Source organism: Nicotiana sylvestris, chromosome 7 (genome assembly GCF_000393655.2).
Source record: "Nicotiana sylvestris chromosome 7, ASM39365v2, whole genome shotgun sequence".
Lineage (NCBI taxonomy): Eukaryota > Viridiplantae > Streptophyta > Magnoliopsida > Solanales > Solanaceae > Nicotiana > Nicotiana sylvestris.
The window spans coordinates 163,161,667-163,183,262 of NC_091063.1; the positions used below are offsets into that span (position 1 = coordinate 163,161,667).

Consider the following 21,596-nt stretch of genomic DNA (forward strand, 5'->3'; position numbering starts at 1 on the left):
TCTCTCTCTCTATCTATCTATCTATCTATCTATCTATCTATCTATCTATCTATCTATATATATATATATATATATATATATATATATATATATATATATATATATATATATATATATATATATAAGTGGAATAAAGTTTGTATTGTAATTAAGTCAAGGGGAAAACTACTATAAAGTCACTTGGCAATTTAGGATAATATTATAATAATATATAAATTAAATTTAAGAGTAAAATTATTTTTTGAATTTAAATGAAAAAATATTAAATAAGATTCTTTTGAATCTTAATGGAAAGAAAGTTAATATTTTTCTAAGATACAACCTACTATCTTGTCTTTACTGATAAGATTTTAAAAAAGATAAAAATAATAACTACAAGTAAGAATAAAAATAATCTATATCTATTCTGTTAATTTATTTTCTTAAACTTTATCAACTCAATTCTTTTTCAAGCTTTTGAATTGAAAAACATATAAATCGGATCATATCCAAGTTTTTGAATATGAAAAGAAAACTTCCAGGATGTAAAAATATGAACAGATACTCTTCTATTTTTTTTAATATATTATTGACTTAAATACTAAATAGAATAACTTTATAAAATTTATAGTAGGAAAAATAATAAAAGAAGAGGGGCGGAGATAGTGTATGAAAATTTATAATTTACATTTACATAATAAATAATACTAAATAATATTATTAATAAATTTAAATATTAATCTAAGTAGTAGAATAAAAGTTAACAAAAAAATTTATTACAGTAAAAAGAAAAACTAAATTCATCCATAATATATTATAATCTATTTATATTATATTAAAAAGAGGGTAGTATGCATATGTATCTTCTATATTATCTTCTATATTTGCTTATTGCATGTAGTACAAAAATAATAATTATTAAAAATATATAACTTAATCGTAAAGGTCACATTCAAATTCACAATCTAACACTGAATATTGATAGGTGAAATTCTAAGTGAGACTAATCAATTAAAACATCATATAAAAATGTACAAAGTGAAGGATAGAGACAATTTGTTGATATTTATAATATTTATTAATTTATAATAACTTTAGAGTTTTGAAGATGAGCGTAACAATGGGAAAAAAGTTTCGAGAAAAATTTAGGAATAAGAAAATAGATATTTATGTTATATTAAAAGGAGAGCAATTGAGAAAAATATTAAGTCAAGTGACAAGCTAATAAAACGTAATGAGATAATATTAAGTATAACAGATTATGTAATAAAGTAAAATAATGAACTGAAAGTAATTCGATGACTATATGAATCCTTTTATAACTTTATAAGATTCTTTTATTGGGTATGTTTCCTTGGGTAACAAGAAGGTAATTAGAATTTGATTCAAACAATATGATATAATTCACATTCTTTAATATTATCTGCGCACCGCGCGAGTACTAATACTAATTATATTAAAAGGAAGGTAGTGAAGCATGAGGTGAAGCCAAGTGGCATAATGAGAACAAGCCATTTGGCATTTTTAGGACAAAATCTAAAACTTTTAAGACAAATCTAATAAGAATTAAGACAAAGATTTAATATAGATATTCTAAACTAAAAAATAAATATATACCAATACAACTTCTCATTTTTAGCCATAACACTATTCTCTAATTACGGGACGTATCAAACTCAAAGATATATTTTTTTTAAAGAGAGTTATTTATTATCAAGTACCACATTTAATTTAAATTTATTTATAATCTAAATATGATTTATTCAGAATAAATTTAATTTATGCCAAATATCACATTTAATTTTAATATGTTGAGCTCATTAAAATTGTAGGATCTAGGATAACATCTCCATCAAAATCGTTATGATAATGATTACACAAATACCAAAAAAAAAATAGCCTTGAGATAACTATATATCTGTATTATAAGGAAAGTAGTTTGCATTGTGATTACGTATGATTTCCTACTTGACTTAACGTCCTTACCATTACTCTCCATTTATTCAAGAAAAAAAAATTAGTTAACAAATATATTAATTTAAGTGACAAGCTAATAAAAAGTCATATGATACTAAGGAGGTAGATAATATAATAAAAAATAAGAAACAAAAAAGTTATTCAATGGCCATATGATTCGCTTCAATTAATATTATTGAGATTTTATTATTAGATATATTATATAAAAAAATTGGATGACAATTGAAATTTTATTACACTAATATGATCTAATATATTAAACGAGCCAAATCACAATCGCGCGACGCGGGTACTATACTAGTAGTATTAAACAGCAAAAAGTTATTAGTGGTTTGTCCACTTTTCTTTTTTCTTTGAGTTACCTGTTTTTTTTTTTCGTTTTTTTTTTATTTGAATGAAGCTATTTTAAACTCAACGCCTTACTTTGTAAAATTCTGATACATAATGTAGAAGTGAAGTTATTTTTTTCTCGAAAATTTATGAAAGACAAGAACATTAGTATATCATTCTAGGATTCCTTCGCAAGTCAACGTATACTTTTTCACTTTTATATATTTTACATAAATGTTATGACAAAATAACAAATTTTACCCACTTTGTTTAATGTAGTAGCAATATCTGAAATTCTTTGAATTTTCACTTTTTTATTTGAAATAGTCTTACGTTTGACTGAACAAAGAAACCATTAAAAATAAAAAAGAAATGTAGGAAAACAATGAATTTAAAAGTAATCACTCAATTAATTATTTTAATATAGTGGTCTGCCGATAAATAAATGTATTTATTTTGTGAATTCGAAGTCGTTCACAATCTAGGGTTTCAGATTTCCTTCGCCTAATTTGCAGAGAGTGAAAAAATGGGAGGGAAGTGTCCACACAGGAGCGTAAAGAAGCGGAGATACTCTCACAAAACCTTTCGCCGTTCAAAATTCCTCGTAAAAGGTGACGATGCCGTTTACGACGAACTTAAAAAGCCAGCTGAGCAACGGAAAGAGTTTCCAGTCGACGAAGATCTTCCCGGAATGGGTCAATATTACTGTCTTCACTGCGAGTAATTTATTCTTCTTTTTGAAGCTCAATTAATTGGTTATTTTATTAAATTTGATGTATAATATAGTGTTTTGTGTTTTGTTTACTTTGTTGTTTTTTCGTGGTCTGATTTGTGTAGTCGATATTTCGCGATGTTGCGGTGAGGGACGAGCATTTCAAGACGAAAAAGCACAGAAAGCGGTAAGAATGTTAATTGATTTTATCTTAATTCTTAAATAATTGGAGTAAAAGATACATCTTTTGTGCGCGGGGAGTAGTTATTGACTATTGATTTATTATCTGATGAATTTGTGTGAATAAATTGAAGTTAAGTGAAGGATAGGAGTTGTGAATTTCTTCATTTATTACTATGAGATAATGGAGTTGAATGTTGAAAATTGATGAATCAGTGTAGTTTCATCTCAGCTTGAAATTAGCTTTATTGCTATTGGTTGGGTCTTCATTGCACTGACTTGAATCCTCACGTCCAATTTTCTCCGCATGGCTGAGCCATCTTAAATTGGGTGAGCGGCTGGAGAGCGGAGTTATTATGCTTTCGTGTTTATAAACTAGCTGTTTGTAGGAGGTAAAGTAATTGTTGTCTTTGCAGAGAGTTTAGAGATATGCTCTATCCCTTTTAATTTAAATGAAGAAAATACATCTGAAGGCGGAAATATAATGTCTATAGTCTTTTCTGCATCAGATTGCTCAGAGAGAACGTAAATGTTAAGGAACTGATAGCTGATACAAAAGTGTATATGATATACTTGTAGTACGTGGAAAAAATGCTCAAAGGTTATATAAAAGTAAAAAGTTGTCCGCTTCTGCATGTTTTGCACAGTTCCACATTCTTTGATAATTTGTTGTTAAACCTTACTTGTTATCAAAAAGTGGTAGAATCTTGTTGCCTAGCACTTCCAAGAGCTCTCTATGTTTTAAGTGCAAATAGAATATGAGTAGTTTTCTCAATTAAATAGTATATTAATGAAATTGCATCTAAAAGAACACTTGTTGGATTGGTCTATGCGTGCCAGCTGCTTACGACGCCTGAATCCAGTCCTAATAGCTAAACAAGCTCAAAAGAATCCAAAAGTATACGGTTTTGGACCATCATGATCCTTGGAATTTGTGCCATTAGATCTTCTGGACAGACATATCTAATGATCTAAATTCCAAGGACCATGATGTTTTAGTAGGAGTCCTGGACCATAGTAGATGTGCTTTTAGAGTCATCTAAAGTGAAGGCTGTCTCATCTGCTTGTAATTGTGCAAATGCACAATATTTCATACCGGATAATTTGCTATCAAATCACAATATTTGCCAACAAGTGGTAGTAGCTGGGTTGTCTAGAGGATTAACTGTATTTTACTAATGCCAAAAGAAGAATAATCGTTTTCTTCTATTTGCATTATGGAATAATTTTCTGTACTGAATTTGACAGAAGTGTTTGCTTTGATTTCTTTGCGAGTTGCCTTTTTATTCTAGCCTGTTGGTTTTGACTTCTGGGGACTGCCAATGATAATAGAGGTCATATCTTTATATGGCATCTGCAGTCATACACGCTTCCAAGGATAGGGCGACGGAATAGATTACCTTTTGGCCAGTGCATGGTGAAAAGAGATACTGGTGGTAGATAATGTGGAAGTCTTGAACTTCCTTCTTGAAATACTTGAAACTCATTGAGCAGCTGTTTCTATTTGTAATTTTACAACATTTTGTTGTTTCATTTTAGGGCATTTTAGACAATCATGTTGCTTCTTCTCCGAATTTCTCTGTTTCCTTTGGTTGGCTAAGTTGGGTCTTCCAATTTCTCTGTTTCCTTTTGGTTGGCTAAGTCGGGGTTTGGTTTCTTCGATAATTTAGCACATACCACATGGTGAAGTAAAGGTTTTTGTTTCTCAGGAACATGCCAAAATCATAAATGTCAAACAAACATACATATTATGAATGCTAAATTTGACACTTACATTTTATGTTATAAAGAGCACAACTATAAGGTCATTTACTTTGGCTGTAAAGAAATAAGAATACTCTAGTCTGAGCTAGTGGTATCAATTCGAAGCTTAGATGGTCAAGCAAACAAATTGCGACTAATGAATTGTGAACCCATGATTTTCATAGACTATGGTTTGTAGTCTGTAAAGTACATAATCTTGTATACTTGCCTGAACAGCTTTCTTGATGCAGTGTGAAAATAATGATGGGCCGTGCACCACACACATAACTTGATGCTGATATAGCTGCTGGAATGGGCATGCCAGATAATGGTCCAAAGCTATGTCAATGGGTTGAGCTTCTCTCGTTCTGGTTAATAACTCCTTTGGCACTGGTAGAGTTCCCTTCACTTTGAAAATTTAACTGATGAACTTAGTTTTTTGTTAGTCTATATTCTCTCTCTCTCTCTCTCTCTTATAGTTATAGTGAGTTTAGAGATACTTAGCAGAGTGCTTTAGTTGGGCGTTTTATGTTTGGTCTAGATTCAGCGAGATGCTTTAGTTGTGAATTTCTTCATTTATTACTATGAGATAATGGAGCTGAATGTTGAAAATTGATGAATCAGTGTAGTTGCATCTCAGCTTGAAATTAGTTTTATTTCTATTGGTTGGGTCTTCGTTGCACTGACTTGAATCCTCACGTCCAATTTTCTCCACGTGGCTGAGCCATCTTAAATTGGGTGAGCGGCTGGAGAGCGGGGTTATTATGCTTTCGTGTTTATAAATTAGCTGTTTATAGGAGGTAAAGTAATTGTTGTATTTGCAGAGAGTTTAGAGATATGCTCTATCCCTTTTAATTTAAATGAAGAAAATACATCTGAAGGCGGAAATATAATGTCTAGTCTTCTCTGCATCAGATTGCTCAGAGAGAACGTAAATGTTAAGGAACTGATAGCTGATACCCAAGTGTATATGATAGTACTTGTCGGACATGAAAGAAATGCTCAAAGGTTATATAAAAGTAAAAAGTTGTCCGCTTCTGCATGTTTTGCACAGTCCCACATTCTTTGATAATTTGTTGTTAAACCTTACTTGTTATCAACAAGAAAAGGTAAAACTACCTTATGGAACTTGGGAAGGACAAAATCTGGACGAAGAAACAGCTGGGAATTGTTGCAAACAGCTGGGAATTGTTGCGAACTTGGAAGTACTGTGCAGTTTATGAGCAAGCGTCACTATTGGGTTGATCTTTTGTGTATGTGTCTGTATTTTAGAAAATTGAAGCAGTCCATTACACCTAATTCAAAGAAACAATCTCATAAATAGTTGTCGTAAAGGTATAATGTTGCTATTTTTTTAATTTTTTTTTAAAAGTTGGATCAGTTTGGGTACATTAGGCAATGTATACTTTATCTAACTATCTTATTGAGTATGGTTTATCTGCCTGATTTGTTGGTACCAACGTGGGCTAGAAGATGTTAGTTTCTTGTGTTATACAGAAAATGTAAAATACTAATAATAAGGAAAACAAAGCAGCGGAGACATGAATGTTAAGACCAGAACAAGCACAAACAAGCCAATGTTATCCATAGTGATGACCTAGGATTGATTCACCCTCAATGCCTTTTGAGCCTGGACCTGTCGCATAGGGCTTGTCTAGTGCGGTTTATATCTTTTGTGTGGTTTGTAGGCTATTGTATTTTGCCTAAAAAAAATAGAGAAATTTTCATAAAGCACTATTGTTTAGAGGTTATTAGTTATTTATAGATACCATTTACTAAAGGAATTTTTACCTCCTATAGCAAAAATTAACACCTTATTTATTTTAAATAAATACCATTTTAAAAAATTATATTCTATAGCTACCTTTTAATGTTTATAGCAAATATTTATTTTTGGTTACCTCTTACCCTTAAATCACTATATACGCTATTTTTTATTTCTCTCTCACATAATTACCGTATTTGATGTAAACTTCTCACTCCACGTTCTATATCTCTCTAATTTGATACACGCCATTCTCTTCCCCTATTCATAGAAAACACGATTCTAGAACTCAATCTCTCTCACCCACATCGCCCAGTTCTTCCCCATTCTCAGTCACCACGCCAATTTCATACACGCCATCTACATTGTTTCTCTCAACTTTCGTTATTTTTTGCTACAAATAGTTGTGGTAAGTATTTAACTTGTTAGAAACTTGTATTTTGTTTTTTCAATTTATCTCTACTAACCATTGTTATTGTATTCAACAGAAAACTTGAGATTTTCTCTTGGATGTCTGATTCAACATCCCACAAGAGGGTTACCAGAGGTATACCCACCAAAGTACTCAATTTTGATGGGCCATCTTTCTCTTTGCAAATCACTCGAGCAGAATTGGAATTTGCAGGTTCAGCAGCAAAAACAGCTGCAGAGAAGAGAACAAAATTACACAATGACACATTGAAACAAGCCCAAGTTGAGAAATCTTCTAAAGAATCAACACTCCCCGTTATGGAAAAGACAAAAAATCCTATGTATGAAGCTTCACGTGTCAAGGGAAAGGAGGTCGCTGCAAGAAATAGCTCGGATATACGAGACGAAAAGGTAATTTTTGATGTATCAATATGTATTTGATTCCTCATACATTGATTATTACCTCCAATGGGTTTTTATTATTATTGTATGTTATTGTATTTATATGTGCGCAATAGTTGATACATAGCTTCCTCTTCTTATTTGTTGATATGATATATATGTATGTTGATGTATTCATGAGTATTCAAAATTTCCTTCACTATATTTATACTTATTACAATGACCTTTGCATATCGTATTTAGATATATTCATAAGTATTCAAAAATTCCATCACTGATTTATACTTGTTACAATGACTTTTGCATGTGTTATTTCTTGCAGGAAAATATGGTAATTTACTAATTTGTTAAGTGGTTGTTATTTTTTTTAGAATATATTTCTGTTAGTCAATACAATTACAAAAGTCATTGTAACAAGTATAAATCAGTGATGACATTTTTGAATACTTATGAATACATCTAAATACGATATACAAAGGTCATTGTAATAAGTATAAATATAGTGAAGGAAATTTTGAATAATCATGAATACATCAACATACATATAAATCAAATCAACAAATAAGAAGATGAAGCTGTGTATCACTATTGTGCACATATAAATACAATAATAATAAAAAAACCATTGGAGAAGGTAATAATCAATGTATGAGGAATCAAATACATTAAAAAAATACCTTTTCGTCCTGTGTATCCGAACTATTTCTCGCAGCAACCTCCTTTCCCTTGACACGTGAAGCTTCATCCATAGGGTTTTTTCACTTTTCCGCAATGAGAAGTGTTGATTCTTTAGAAGATTTCTCAACTTGGGCTCGTTTCAAAGTGTCATTGTATAATTTTGTTCTCTTCTCTGCAGCCATTTTTGCTGCTAAACTTGCAAATTTCAATTTCGCTTGAGTGATTTGCAAAGAGAAAGAGGGCCCGTCAAAATTGAGTATTTTGGTGGGTATACCTCTCTTAACCCTTTTGTGGGATGTTGAATCAAACATTGGATAGAAAATCTCAAGTTTTCTGTTGAATACAATAATAATGGTTAGTAGAGATAAACAAAATACAAGCGAAATTCTAACAAGTTAAATACTTACCACAACTATTTGTAGATTGTTTATGTTTTATTTGACTAAATTGTGGATTGTTTATGTTTTATATGCAAGCTTTGTTTCAAATTTGAGATCATTTAGAGGGGAATTGGGGTGGTTTAATCAAAATTGAAGTTGCAAATTCGAAAAGTACTTTGTTAAAAAACACAGAAAAATTATATCAATCGGGTAAATTTGATTAACAGTCCACAGATAGGTAGATTAAATATAATATAAATTCTACTTATCCGATGAAGAGCAAAATTATGTTAATCTGAGATTTTGATGAACTTAACAAATAGATATTACATAAATTTTACTGATCTGGTGAAGAAAACGGAAGAGCACTAGTTGTATTCCGAGTTTGGGACTTTTTTTTAAATACCGCTAATCTTGAGGACGTTCGGCTATGACCATCCCCTTATGGGACTATTCGTGAAAGTAGTGCGGGCTAGCCAGTTTGTGGACTGGTAATTGAAAAATAGTCAAGAGTCACTGAAAAATAGTCAATATTTTACTACAACACGGAAAGTTCCAGCATAATATAGTGGAGATTGGAGCACATGTATGTTAACATTGTAATTGAACGAACGAAATTGACGAGATGAATCCAGGTTACACTTTGAATAGAGAAGACGAAGAAAGAGAGAAGATTAAACTTTCATTCATCTGATTAAGAAAGTTCTAGAGTATATGCACATATATATACAAGGGGCAAAATAGTCTAATTCTATCAACCTAACCGGACTAATAAAAATACAATTATTGGGCTAACTTTGACCCAAATCTGCTCTATAGGTCTATGGCCCAATGCTGTATTAATGCTATATCTTTATATAACTCCAACAATGTATATGTAATTTCAGTATATTATGCTGAAAAAAAATAGCATATTATGCTGGAAATTCACATGTAAAAATTCACATAAAATATTTTTCGGATTTTGAACAATGTTTTCGTTTAGATTTATCTTTCTCGTCGATATCCCGAAGCGAGTTCTCTGATCGGAAAAATTCAAGTGGTCCAAGCTTTCAAACGTCCAACGTTTTTCGAGCACTCTCTGACGCAAATTTTGTTTGTATTTCGTAGCTCTCTTCTCGTTTGGGATTTAATGATCCATTTGAATAAGTCAAAACATGTTCAGAACCTGCCAAATGTAACTAATTAATACTACTGCGTTTTCTGGCAGTGGGCATTTCTCATTGTTAAAGTAAAACCTAGCTCTGAATTGATGTACCAGTTGACTACGAAATAGCAATCATTTACTTTCACTGCCAGTTGAGTAATGAACATAAACTTGTCTTTAACTCTCTGTCTATTTTTCTTGGATCCTTTATTACTACTACTACTACTACTACTTGTGTTCCACTAAATGATTTTACTTCAAACTCTTGTCAGTCATTTTTTGACTTTTAGCATTTTGTATACTTAGCTCACCCCATTTATTCCCTCCAAGATCGTTTGTGGCGTTGAAAATTTTCTTTCGACTTTTTTCTACAATATTTTGTCACTAAACAATTGTTAGCTTGCGTTTGGCATAGATTTCCAAATTTGTTTTGAAAAATGTGATGTGGGTGAAGTTTAGTTTGAAGATAAAAATGTGTTTGGACATCAATTTTCAAAACATATTTTCCAAATTTATTTTGGAAAAACATAAAACATGGCTTATACCTACAAGTTCTAAAAATTATCACAAAATACCCAACAGTACAATTATCAATAACATTCATTATATTATCGCAAACCATAGTCCTGAACATAAATAAATTTGGTACAAAATTATCATTTTTTTAATGAACTACATGATACACTATCAGATGACCGAGAAGACGAAGTAACATTGTTACAAAATAAATGGTGGGCTCTTTTATAAAATACAAAAGTTTAGGGCAATTTTTAAAAAATGTAATAGTGATGTTGAGCTGGTTTTGAGATTTGGGATTTTGCCAAAATATAGCCAAAATCTATGGCCAAACATGTGTTGCCAAATAAACCCCAAATTTATTTGGGCAAAATCTATAACCAAACGGGTCTTTAGTCTCTTTATCTTTATTTAATTAGCTAGTAAATGCGTGTCTCTCACGTGACTTGTGAGTTGTGACTCAATTTAATTACAACCAGTGGCGAAACCACATGGTCTCAAGGGTAGTCAACTGACCACCCTTCGTCGAAAATTTGCATTATATTTATAGGTAAACTATTATATTTTAGAGGTATATAATATTGATGTTATAACACATTACAACATACTCACTCCGTCCAAGTTTATTTGTTTGCAACATTGAGAAATAAATTTTAACTTTTAGTTGTCTAATTTGAAAAATCAATGGATAATTTACTAGTTTATACCTATTTTACCCTTCTTATTAAGTATTATTTATTTTCAATTTATTTTTCAACATATAATAAATAGGATTGATATAGAAATATTATCATATTATTTATTACTATTTCTTAAGAGGTGAGCGAAGTCAAAAGTAAATAAGTAAGCTCAGACGGAAAAATGTATTTGGGACTTAGAAGACCCTAACAATCAAGAAAACCCAACCAGTGTATCTTAACCCAATGCCAGTTCCAAATGTACAATTTCTAATTAATGTTGTCAAGAAAAATAATTCATTTTTAAAGACACGATACATTTAGACCACTAAGAATCATGTGCAAATTAGTTTAAATTTTGAGCATAGAGGTTTGTCGGTGAAAAATAATTGGATATGAATGGAGCTTTCCCCAACATATGGAGTAATAAACTAGAATCATATCTTTTACAACCACACAATTTTGCTCAAACTTACTGTCATTATGTTATCAAAATTTCACTTATTTACAGATAAGACTTAAATCCTATGAGTTAAGTCATTAATATTTTTAACATATATTTTAAAAATTATAAGGTCATATCTACTATTTCTTGTAATTATATGATTATTGCCGCATTGGAAGTACAGTACCATAACATTGAATCTGCCCCTGATTTGCAGGTGTGCATCCTCCCCTCCTTCCGTTGATATTTTTATTGATTGTGCAACAGAAACGTATAGTTGAGTTGTACTTTATTACTGTTAGAATATACTATAAGCCATGCGTATTGTTATAGTATTCTTTATGAACAATTATTTATTTACTTGTTTAAATTCAATAAAGTTTCATTTTAAATAGATCATGTATTGGTTTGTGCGTCCATTGCTTACATAGTAGATGATTTAGTGTATAGAGTTTAGCTTATACACGGAAGATTAAATCATCGGTTCTTGTAAGACATAAAAGTTAATGTTCACAATCTAATGATGGAATTGGACAAATCATCGGAATGATTGTAGCACAAGATTAAATATAATTTATCTTGATTATGGGAATGGTTTAATTCCAACTTCTTGTGCTAGTACATTTTGTATGTATTGAACGGATCAAGTAGAGATGAGTATTTTATACTGACTTTATAAAATAATTTCTCTAGTCCATTTAATGTACTTATACTCTTAATCCTGATATAATTATTATTAGCTGTGTATGTCACTTGTTGTTTTGATTTATTAAAAGGCGAGATTCTTTCGCGAGTCAATAAGTCTGGTAAATTGGATAACAATGATATACATTGGTGAAGTAATAATTAGTTGATGGAATCCATGTCTCGATTTTGAGATTGATGATACTCCTTTATGAAAGCTTATAAGTTTTCATGTATAAACCCGACCGGTGGATTTTGTATCCGACACATGAAATAAGTTAAGTGTAAGTCTAAAGAAGTAACCAATAAATTAAATAGTCAGTAATTTAATTTGATTGATTAGTATCTGAATCTTAACATGGGGAGTTAAATAAGGTTTTATGGAAGAATTTCGAAATTGAACTAAGGAGTACAATTACGAATTTTTAGTGGAATAATTCGTAATTTATTATGATGGAAATTAGTTTCAGAATTTCGAAACTAATATCATAATAAGAAGCCTTGTTACTCTACCCTTCAGAGTAGGGGTAAGGTCTGCGTACATATTACCCTCCCCAGACCCCACTTGTGGGATTATACTGGGTCGTTGTTGTTGTTGTTGTTGTTGAATAAGAAGCCTTGTTAATTAAATTTTGTGGTCCCTACTGTGCCTAAATAATAGAAAATAGTGGAAACTGTTACTTAGTGGGAAAGAAAAAGTGGAAACCGTCCCTTAGTGGGAGAAGGAACCTAACAGGTTTTGAAAACGGTTTTGACCTAAAAAAACACAGCTATATATATGGATATAAGGGCTGGACGTTTTTTTCATGATTCTGACTGCGGTTTCTACTAGAATTTTGCCCACCCAAAATTCTCTATTTTCGGTTATTGTTTGGGTAACACAGTAGAAGACTGTGGAAATCTGCTAGTGTGTTTCAACTGAGGAACTGGAGAACGACATAGATTTGTTGTGTTTACGCTTCAAGAGGTAATCCTAAAATCTCCATACGTGCTAGTTGTTTAGATTGCACGTGAATAAGATTCTGTTATTGCTTCCGCTGTGTATATATTCCTACAATTGGTATCAGAGCTTACTCACGTCTAATTAAATAATTAGGATAAACCATAAGGATTAATATCATGTTCTATATGCAAGTTTTGAATTACATGCAAAGTTGTTTTTCTGAAATCCTGCACTGTTTTTTGGTGTGATTATGTGTTATGGGTTGTGTTGATTATTCTGAAAACTTGATGTATCCTTTTAGTATTGGTGATGTTGAGTTAGAATAATCTGAAAATTGAATTTTATCATGTAAAACGAAAAAACATGTTTTGCTGAATTAGGGCAGAAAATCGGAGACCTGAAACTTGGCAGGTCCATGCGAAACGGCCCAGTGAGCAATACACATGGATTTCTCATGACTGAAGTCGTTTTTTGGGCGTTCGGGGTCGTTTAGATGGTGTTTTTGCTGTTTCTCTAAAATTCTGAATTTTTTTTTAGTTGTTTTTAATTCCAGTAATTGTGGGGATCAATTCCCTTGGTCCCCGGGCTTAAAAAATCAGTGATATAATGTTTTTACACGTTGAAGTAGGTCTTCTTCCATATCGCATAAAAATATTATGAATAATCACTATGTTATACTAGTCATTGATTATTTGTATTTACTCTCCATCTGAGTATGACATGTTGGTTCAATGGGACTAATATATGTTGAATGTTGATATTCACTTGGCTTAAATTAACAGTTTACTCTCCACCTGAGTATGACATGTTTAAGTTTATGGAGTGAAAATCTGTCATTATATATGTATATTGCAAGAATAGCTTCTTTCCCATCGAAATTTGTTGTTCAAGGTGCATAGATTGTATATATATAATGTGTTTTGAATTTTAATGTTCATAATACAAACTGATTTGATCTATTTAAATATTTAATGTCTCCCAGATTAACAATGACTGCTTTTAATCCCCTTACTGCCATTCTTACCCAAAACAAACTTGAGGGTCCAAATTATGTTGATTGGAAACGAAATTTGGATATTGTTCTAATTGCTGAAGAGTACAAATTTGTGCTCGATGAGGTGTGTCCAGAAAAACCTGGAGATGATGCCACAGATGATGAACAGAAGGCTTACCAGAAATGGATTAAGGCTGATGAGATGGCGCGGTGTTATATTTTGGCATCCTTGTCGAATGTTCTGCAACATCAGCATCAGTCGATGGAGTCTGCTTATGACATTCTGGAAAATCTCAAAGAAATGTTCGGAGATCAGAATTGTGCGGCTAAGCAGACTGCCATGAAAGCCCTTCTGAATACCAAAATGGTTGAAGGTTCATCGGTCAGGGACCATGTTCTGAAGATGATGAGTCTTCTGAATGAACTGGAGGTCCTTGGAGCTAACATTGATAAGGACACGCAGGTTGAAATGATCCTGCAGACTTTGCCTGACAGTTTTCAGCAATTTCGCCTGAATTATAACATGAACAAAATGGATTTGTCCCTTGCGAAATTGTTGAATGAGCTGCAGTCGGCAGAGACTATTATCAAGTCCCAAGCTCCTCCCGTGGCATTGAATTTTGAGGCAGGTTCTTCTTCTAAGCCGAGAGGCGGGCAGAAAAAGAAAAAGGCTCAAAAACCCTCTGTTGGTGGCGCGACTGCTGGTGTGAAAAAGGCTAAGGGCAAGTGTTATCACTGCAAGCAGCCCGGGCATCATAAGAAGCAGTGTCCAACTTATCTGGCCAAGCTGAAAAATAAACCAGGTGATTTACATCTACTTGTCGTTGAAACATTTTTAGCGGCTGTTTCTACCATGTCATGGTGTGTAGATTCGGGAGCCACTAATCATATCTGCACTTATTTGCAGGGGTTTCAGGTAACGCGGCGGCTAAGTAAAGGAGAAATCAATGTTTATCAAGCAGACGGTTCAGCAGCCCCAGCTTTAGCATTAGGAAATATTAGTATTTCGTTTGGTAGTGGTAGAGTTTTAGCTTTAAAAGACACATTATATGTACCTTCCGTTAGAAGGAATTTAATTTCGGTTTCTAGCGCTATGAGAGATGGTTATGATTTTAATTGTCATGACGTTGATAAATGTGTTATTACTCATAATAAGCGTTATCTCTCTTCGGCTACATTGATTAATGGTCTTTTTGTTGTTGACTCTATTCCTAAACCGTTACCACCTAAAGAACTGAATAATGTTGATTTACCAAGTAAGAGAAAACGTTCTTCTGAATTGAGTGAAACATATTTATGGCACTTGCGTTTGGGTCATATAAATCTGAACAGAATTTCCAGGATGGTCAAGGATGGACCTTTAAGTTCATTGAAAGTGGAGGCATTACCAACTTGTGAATCCTGTTTAGAAAGGAAAATGACAAAACTAAATTTCCCCTCAAATGGAAATCGGGCAAGTGATAAATTAGAGTTAATTCATTCTGATTTGTGTGGTCCAATGAATGTCCAAGCAAGAGGTGGTTTTGAGTATTTTGTGACTTTCACAGATGATTACTCAAAATATGGAATATATTTATTTGTTGCGTCGAAAGTCTGAATGTTTTGAAAAGTTCAAAGAATTCAAGACTGAGACTGAAAAGCGACATAATAAACATATCAAGACACTACGATCTGATCGTGGTGGGGAGTACCTCTCTACGGACTTCATTGGTTATTTATCAGAATGTGGAATTACATCTCAATTATCTGCACCTGGAACTCCACAACAAAATGGTGTAGCTGAAAGAAGAAATAGGACTCTTATGGAAATGGTTAGATCAATGATGAGTTATTCCGATTTGCCTTCGTCTTTTTGGGGACATGCCTTAGAAACGACGAATTATGTTCTGAACTTAGTTCCTTCAAAGTCAGTACCCTTGACCCCTACAGAATTGTGGATTGGGCGCAAGCCTAGTCTGCGGCATATTCGAGTTTGGGGTTGTCCGACACATGTGCTAAAGGGGAAAACGGATAAATTGGAGGCAAGAACGGATGTATGCATGTTTATAGGTTATCCAAAAGGGACGAAAGGTGGTTTATTCTATTGTCCTAAAGAGAAAAAGGTAATTGTTAGCACAAATGCCAAGTTTCTAGAAGAGGACTATTTGATGAACCATGTTCCTAGAAGTAAACTCGTTTTACAGGAACTTAGCAAAGGAATGGAAACTCAGTCATCTGAAAATCAAAACGACCATATCCAAACCCCGGAAGTCGATTTTGACATACCATTGCACTTTAGTAGTGGGAGAAATGTCAATAGACTTAATGTACCACAAGAACAAGTGCCCGCAGTCATACTACCACAAAGTAGTGGGAGTCATGTTGAGCAGACTGCACAACAGGAAGAAGTCGTTGATATCCCTGTGGATAGCATGGAGACTCAGGTTCCTGATGATGTTGTGGTTCAACCACAAAATCAACGTGATGTAGTTGCAACTGATGTAGTGCGTAGTCGTAGTGGGAGAGAAATAAGACAGCCAGTTCGTTACACGCTCTTGAGAGAATCATATGATAGGATCCCTGAGGAGTCTACCTCCGAACCTGTCAATTACGACCAAGCACTACATGATAAAGATGCCGATAAGTGGATTGCTGCTATGAAATCAGAGATGGAGTCTATGTACTCTAATCAGGTTTGGGATCTTGTAGAACCAATTGATGGGGTTAAACCCATTGGATGCAAGTGGATCTATAAGAAAAAGAGAGGTGTAGACGGAAAAGTACAAACTTTTAAAGCAAGGCTTGTAGCGAAAGGGTTTACTCAGAAAGAAGGGATTGACTATGAGGAAACCTTCTCGCCGGTAGCCATGCTTAAGTCTATAAGGATTCTCTTATCCATTGCTGCTCATTATGATTATGAGATTTGGCAAATGGATGTCAAGACAGCTTTCCTTAATGGAAGTCTTGATGAGTGCATCTATATGATGCAACCAGACGGTTTTATGGAAAGTGGCAAAGAGCACATGTTGTGTAAGCTTAAAAGGTCCATTTATGGACTAAAACAGGCATCTAGGGCATGGAACACTTGTTTTGATAAGGCGATTAAAACTTTTGGTTTTGATCAGTGTCTTAACGAATCTTGTGTATACAAAAAGTGGGATGGGGACAAAGTGGCATTTTTGATCTTATATGTAGATGACATACTGCTCATAGGAAATAATGTGGGCATGTTGAATTCAGTTAAGCAGTGGTTGTCCACACATTTTGATATGAAAGATTTGGGAGAAGCGGCTCATATCCTTGGGATCAAACTCTTGCGAGATCGCAAGAAAAGGATATTAGGCTTGTCCCAAGGTCTTTATATTGATACAATACTCTCCAGGTTTAGCATGCATGATTCCAAGAAAGGATTCCTTCCTTTCAGACATGGAATTTCTCTATCTAAAGATCAGTCTCCTAAGACTGATGAAGAGATAGAAAAGATGAAGGCGGTCCCTTATGCATCAGCTGTGGGGAGCCTCATGTATGCTATGTTATGCACTAGGCCTGATATCTGCTTTGCCGTTGGCGTTGTTAGCAGATTTCAGTCTAATCCTGGGAAAGAGCATTGGACGGCGGTTAAACATATAATCAAGTACCTGAAAAGGACTAGGGATTACATGTTGATCTACCAATCGGATGACCTGGTACCTATTGGGTATACTGATTCGGATTTCCAATCAGACAGAGATTCTAGAAAGTCTACCTCAGGTAATGTGTTTACTCTTGGAGGTGGAGCCATAAGTTGGAGGAGTATCAAGCAAACTTGTGTTGCTGATTCCACCATGGAAGCCGAATATGTGGCAACCTCTGAGGCAGCCAAAGAGGCAGTTTGGCTCGGTAACTTCCTGAGAGAGTTGGGTGTGGTTCCTTCGATTCAAGCGCCAATTGCGCTTTACTGTGATAATAGTGGTGCGGTTGCAAATTCAAAGGAGCCACGAAGCCATAAGAGGGCAAAACACATTGAGCGTAAATGTAGTGGTCACCAAGATTGCGTCAGAGAACAACTTGGCAGATCCGTTTACTAAGAGCTTACCACAGAAGACTTTTGATAAGCATGTAGAAGGAATGGGTGTCAAAATTGTAGACGCATGGTTATTAGTCTAAGTGGGAGATTGTTAGAATATACTATAAGCCATGCGTATTGTTATAGTATTCTTTATGAACAATTATTTATTTACTTGTTTAAATTCAATAAAGTTTCATTTTAAATAGATCATGTGTTGGTTTGTGCGTCCATTGCTTACATAGTAGATGATTTAGTGTATAGAGTTTAGCTTATACACGGAAGATTAAATCATCGGTTCTTGTAAGACATAAAAGTTAATGTTCACAATCTAATGATGGAATTGGACAAATCATCGGAATGATTGTAGCACAAGATTAAATATAATTTATCTTGATTATGGGAATGGTTTAATTCCAACTTCTTGTGCTAGTACATTTTGTATGTATTGAACGGATCAAGTAGAGATGAGTATTTTATACTGACTTTATAAAATAATTTCTCTAGTCCATTTAATGTACTTATACTCTTAATCCTGATATAATTATTATTAGCTGTGTATGTCACTTGTTGTTTTGATTTATTAAAAGGCGAGATTCTTTCGCGAGTCAATAAGCCTGGTAAATTGGATAACAATGATATACATTGGCGAAGTAATAATTAGTTGATGGAATCCATGTCTCGATTTTGAGATTGATGATACTCCTTTATGAAAGCTTATAAGTTTTCATGTGTAAACCCGGCCGGTGGATTTTGTATCCGACACATGAAATAAGTTAAGTGTAAGTCTAAAGGAAGTAATCAATAAATTAAATAGTCAGTAATTTAATTTGATTGATTAGTATCTGAATCTTAACATGGGGAGTTAAATAAGGTTTTATGGAAGAATTTCGAAATTGAACTAAGGAGTGCAATTACGAATTTTTAGTGGAATAATTCGTAATTTATTATGATGGAAATTAGTTTCAGAATTTCGAAATTAATATCATAATAGGAAGCCTTGTTAATTAAATTCTGTTGTCCTTACTGTGCCTAAGTAATAGAAAATAGTGGAAACTGTTACTTAGTGGGAAAGAAAACGTGGAAACCGTCCCTTAGTGGGAGAAGGAAACCTAATAGGTTTTGAAAACGGTTTTGACCTAAAAAACGCAACTATATATATGGATATAAGGGTTGGACGTTTTTTTCATGATTCTGACTGCGGTTTCTACTAGAATTTTGCTCACCCAAAATTCTCTATTTTCGGTTATTGTTTGGGTAACACAGTAGAAGACTGTGGAAATCTGCTAGTGTGTTTTCAACTGAGGAACTGGAGAACGACATAGATTTATTGTGTTTACGCTTCAAAAAGTAATCCTAAAATCTCCATACGTGCTAGTTGTTTAGATTGCACGTGAATAAGATTCTGTTATTGCTTCCGCTGTGATATATATTCCTACAGGATCCGCCCTGGTTTGTAGTTGGGGATCCGGGTCCGTGGAGTTCCAAAGTTTTTACTTTCCTGTCCAAATTAATGTTCATGTTACATTACTTTCCACTATTGAATGATTAGTGTGTGTCTAATGCAAGAATCATAATATTTTTTCGTTTAAATGATAATAATGAAACTATAATTTAGGCATGTAATAATGCAGATTCGGGGTGTACATGCATCGAGTTGGTTCGGATTTTATCAAAATCAAACCAAATCAACTATATCAAACGATTGGTTTGGTTTTGTCGGGTTTTCGGATTTTTTGATTTTTTTTGTTACATGAATATTATTTTAATTTTACTTTATTAAAATAAAAGATAAAATTTTGATAAGTGAATATATGTAAATTAAAAATTAAAATTTTTTAATAAATGTATAATCTATTAATATTCTTATGGGAAAATTCTTTCAGTAACAAATGATAGTTATTTTCTTAGTCATCTAACAATAATTTTTCATTGATGTACGTTTTTAAGGTTAATTGAATTTAATTATTTAACATTAAAATTAATATGATACCTAAATAATGATACATTCTATTTAATTTTGAATTATTGAAATACTACTTCAAATTCAAAAAAGATATAAGAAATCTTGACATATGAATATAGAAGGATGATAATTGACGTATTTCAATAATACTTGATAAGAAAGTGATACAACTAATCAATTAAAGTAAATAAAAATAAATGTACTTCATAGTTCTATTAAATGTTACATCCCATGAGAGGATGCCAAATATTTCTTGATATTTTTAAAGAAAATTCTATATAAAATCTTAAAAGTATATATAAAGACTATATATTTATATATCAATTTGGTTTGAATTATTTTACTCAATACTAAACCAAATCTAATCGGTTTGGCACAGTTGTGTTTTTGCCACTGCCCTTATCCATGTAGAAAATATAATGCCGTTACGATCATCACGAAGAAAAGCATTATTTATACTATCTTTGTCAACTTTTAATGCCCAATTTTTGCTACTTTTCACTCGTGCACTTCCCACCACCCGAAACCCCATTATGTATACTCACAATCAACGTTTTGACAAATATATATATATATATATATATATATATATATATATCATGAACCATTATTGCTTTGTTTTGTTTCTTTTGCTATATAGACTTCATCAATTAGTTGCTTTCTCTTTCTCATGTGGAAGTGGAACCACTCAACCACGTGAACCCCCTAACTCAATAATGTTGTTTCCTTCCCCTTCTTCCACTTCACAAATCACTATCATCTTTAGGTATTGACAGATTAGTGACCGCGTCGAGCAACAGTGAAGTTATCTTTATATAATCTATATATTACGGGTTTGAATCATGAAATCAGTCACTCATGCTTGCATTAAGGTAGACTGACTACGTACATTACACCCTTTGGGGTACAGTCCTCAGGGACGTAGCTGGCATAGGACTTGTGAGTTCGGCTGAACCCAATAACTTTGGTCTAAATCATGTATTTATCTTAAAAAAATTCATTGAATATGTATAAATTGTTAATTTAGACCTTGGTAACATAAACGAACTAGAATTCTAAACCCATAAGCTTTAAATCCTGGTTTCGCCTCTAATTGTTCTTCCTCCGACCTTGCGTGAACACGGAATACCTTATGCACCGAGCTGCCTTTTTAGAAACTCCCTCTAGGGACACCATCAACATCAAACGGTCCAAAATTGCAAATCATATCTTGCTTGGATTATGACTTATAATCTTGTCGGAAATTCCAACATTTTTGGTCCCATATTGTACAGTCTCAAAGGCTAATCAATCCACACAATTGTCTGAAAAGTGATACAAATCTAACAATCTTGATTAAGGTTGTCATCAATATGGTACCCAAGGCCATCATAATTAACGTTTGTATTCGACGCATTTCACGGTTAATTAGTGTACTAAGTAGGGTCCAAATTAGGTTGATTTGGTAGTGAATTGGTAGGAGTGGGACATAAACATGTCCTTTGTTTCTTCAAAGTTACCACTTACCACTAACAATGGATCTTGTTTCTACATTATGTTGAATTTGTCTTGTAATAAATGAGACATATAAACAGATGTACGAGGACTTTCTGACCAAAGGACATTAAAATCAATCCTATAATGTGTCAATCTTTTCACCCTTT

At 33.0% G+C, this 21,596-nt stretch overlaps 1 pseudogene; it reads left to right on the forward strand.

Moving 5' to 3' along the window:
• Nucleotides 1-2,718: 2,718 nt before the first annotated feature.
• Nucleotides 2,719-7,652, forward strand: LOC104227605 (uncharacterized; annotated as a pseudogene).
• Nucleotides 7,653-21,596: the final 13,944 nt, after the last annotated feature.